Below are 3,875 nucleotides of genomic sequence, written 5' to 3'. Positions count from 1 at the left end.
ATGCTTCCTGATCTTGAGTCATATGCTGTTGATCCTGATCCTGAATTGTACCCTGGTCCTTAATAACCACTTACCTGGATTGTCTTGAGTTCTGTGTGAGCACTGCAACAAATCCCTGACCCCAGGAGAGAAGTAGAGCAGGTTGGGGGTGGATAGGTAGTTTCAGAAATGGTAAAAAGTTCGACAGTGGAGCTATGCCTATTTCAGATTACAAAAGTTGGTAGAAATCCTTAATTTCTTCATGTTTGGCTTTTGTAATTGGTGTGTATACCTGAACGATGGTTTTATTAACAGAGCTTCTTTGATGCATATGGACCCTATTACAGAATCGCACTTCAGGACAGATTATGAAATGCTCTCTTTGACAATGACTACCACACTGTTTTTCAATTTGTCATTTCTGGTAAAGTGGATCATATGATTGATTTAAAATCACCAGTATCAGTCCATCTCAGTTCATTAATGACTAAGTCTCTATACATTCCATTTCATTTTTTAGAAAACTTCCAATTTTCTTACATTTATACCAAGTATATTCTATGTTCCAATTATTCATGGAACATAATGCTCCTCTTTCTCCTCATTTTGACTCTTTCCATGTCAGCAAATGAAAGTCTTTAATTGACTGAATGGTATAGATTGCATCTCAGTGTCAAGAAAATAAAGATTCTTACCACAGGACCAATAGACACCATCATGATGGCTAGAGAGGAGATTGAAACTGTCAACAGCTTCAACTTGCTTCAATCTACAACTAACATCTTTGCCACCAAGAGTCAGGAAATAAGGAGACATATTGCACTGTGAGAATCTGCACTTAGGGACATTCCCAAATTATTAAGGAGTAATGAGATCAATTTAAGGACTAAGGTGCATCTGATCTTGGCCATACTCTTTATGACTACTTGCTATGCATTTGAGAGCTGGACAAAAAATAAGGCTGGCAGAAGAAGCATTGATGTTTTTGAGATGTGATGTTGGAGAAGAGCACTGAACATCCCATGTATGGCCAAGAGAACAAATGGATATGTCTTGGAGAGGGTGCAGCCAGAATGTCCTTTGGAGGCAAGAATGATGATGCTTTGACTCACATACTTAGGGCATGTTGCTAGGCTGGTCTCTTTCTTAGAGAAGGACATAATGCTAGGAAGGGTAGAGAGTCAGCAAGAGAGGAAAACACTCAACTGGGTGGATTGACACAGTGACTGCTGCAATGAGCTCTTGTATTTCAGGAAGTGTGAGGATGGTGCACGATAGGTCTTTTGTTCATGGGGTCACTATGAGTTGTGTTTGACTCAATGGCACTTAATACAAACAACAGTAAGTGAAAACTTTACTTCATCCACATCAATAAGATGTACTACATTATGAGATGGCAGGTCTTTCTGTTACATCTTGAGTCTTTCAAGCTGGGGGCTAATTTTCTGGCCCTCTATTAAACAAAGAAGTGCGTTACTATTCATGGAGTTCTCGAAAACTTGTTATTTCCAAAGTGAAAGTCAAGTCCTTTCTTAGTCTCTTAGCTCCACTGGATCTTGTCCACCATGAGCATTTTAAGTACCAGTGACAAAGCTTCCAACATCACAACAACACACTTCACTACAGTATGGGCATGATGCCCCTCTCCAAGGACTGGTCCCTCCTTGCAACATGCCCAGAGTAGGTGAGACTGAGCTTCAGAACCTTTGCCTCCAAGGGGCAGCCTGGTTTCACCCTCTCCAGGATGCACCTGTTTGCTCTTCTAGTAGCACGTGGTATATTCAATACTCTTCCACAGGACGACAGCTCAAAGACCTCAGTTATTCTGCTATCATCCTTAGTCCTTGTCAAGCGTTCTGATGCCTAGCAAGTAATTCAGGATAGTTTTTGAAATACCTTCTTTTAATATCACACCCTTCGTCTTCATTTTATCAGGACTGCATAGTTGTTGTTATTGTTGTTATGTGCTATCGAGTCGCTTGCAACTCATAGCAACCCTATGTACAACAGTCCTAAACTCTGCTCTATCCTGTGCCAATTGCACTGCCTCTGACACACCCATCCCGATTACCCCAGTCACTGAATCAATCCACCTCATAGAGGGTCTTCCCCTCTTGTGCTGTCCCTCCATCCTCCCAAGCATATGTCCCTCTCCAAGGACCTGTCCCTCCTTACAAAATGTCCAAAGTATGTCAGATGAAGCCCCAGAATCCTTGCCTCCAAGGAGCAGCCCAGTTTAACCCTCTCCAGGATGAATCTGTTTGTTTTCCTAGCAGTCGATTGTACATTCAATATTCTTCTCCAGCATCACAGCTCAAAGGCAATTCTCCTATCCTCCCTAGTCATAGTCCAACTCTCTGATGCATAACAAGTGATTGTAAAGACCATAGCCTGTATCAGATGCACCTTGGTCTCCAGAGTGACACCATTGCTCTTCAGTACCCTGGAGAGGTCCCTAACAGCCGACTTTCCCATCACAATACATTTTTTTATTTCCTGGCTACTGATGCCAAGAGTATTGACCATGGAGCCAAGAAGACTAAAGTTGTTAACAATTTCAATCTCTTCACCATCCATCCTGATACTGCCAATTGGTCCAGTGGTGAGAATCTTTGTCTTCTTGACACTGAGCCTCAATCCTTACTGAAGGCTGCAGTCCTTGACCCTCTGCAACAAGCATTTCAGGTTCTCCTCAGTTTCAGCAAGCAGGATTGTGTTATCTGCATAACGCAGATTGTTAATAGATCTTCCACCAATCCTGACGTCACACTTCTCCTCATAGAGCTCAGCCTCTCGGAGTATCTGTTCTGGTTGAAAAGGTATGGAGATAGGACACATCCCTGCCATACACCTTTCTCAATTTTGAACCATGCAGTGTTTCCCTGTTTTGTTCTGACAATTGCCTCTTGGTCAAAGTATAGGTTTCACATTAGAAAGATCAAGTGTTCTGGGATTCCCATTCTTCTCAGAGTCAGCCACAGTTTGGTGTGATCCACGCAGTCAAATGCCTTTGCATAAGCAATACCTGATTCATAATAACCACTCCCCAACAATCTCAGTTCAGTAATGCCTGGGCTTTCTATCTTCATGTGTTCCATTTCATTTTTGACATCTTCTAATTGTCCTAGATCCACACTATGTACAGTCCACATTCTAGTTACTAACAGGTGTTTGATGCTGTTTCTCCTCATTTTGAGTCTGCTCACATCAGCAAATGAAGGTCCTCCACTGGGTGAAAACGTCCCCTCATCCAAATTATAACCACTGATTTTGTCTTGAATGGGTAGATCTGGGGTGACAGTCCATAGGGTGCTGCACTGGGACTTAACTAGTGGGTCTCTCTGGCGGTTTAAATCTACCATCAGTCCTGTGGGAGAAAGATGAGCAGTCTCCTCTTGTGTGATGTGCAACATCAGAAACAATGAAGGCTTAGCTGTGAGTTGGTTCTGACTGGATGACAAGGAGTTTTATTTTAGGGAAGCAGCTTTCACCCTGTTATGTTTTAGAGCCTTCCAGTGTCAGAGGATCCTCTTCCAGCACGAACTGAGCACTGCTTCAATGCTATTTATGGGATTTTCGAGAGCCTGTTTGTTATTTCAGAAGTGAATGGCCAGTCCTCCTTAGTCTGGACGTACTGCTGATACCTGCCCATCGTGGGTGACTGTACTAGATAATCTACCTCTCCTCTGTCAGTTTCCCATACTTTGGTGGTTTGTGTGTTGCTGTGATGCTGAAAGATGTGCTGTTTTGAACAGCAAGCAACAAATGCTGGCAAGGTTGTGGAGAAACTGGAACCCATATTCACTGTTGGTGGGAGTGTAAAACAGTGCAACAATTGTGCAAGGTGGTATGGCACTTTCTCAAAAAGTTGCAAGTAGAGATACCATTTGGCCCAG

This window comes from Elephantulus edwardii, unplaced genomic scaffold (assembly GCF_000299155.1).
Source record: "Elephantulus edwardii isolate Elephantulus edwardi_28Jun2011 unplaced genomic scaffold, EleEdw1.0 scaffold00185, whole genome shotgun sequence".
NCBI lineage: Eukaryota > Metazoa > Chordata > Mammalia > Macroscelidea > Macroscelididae > Elephantulus > Elephantulus edwardii.
This window is presented reverse-complemented; position numbering follows the sequence as displayed.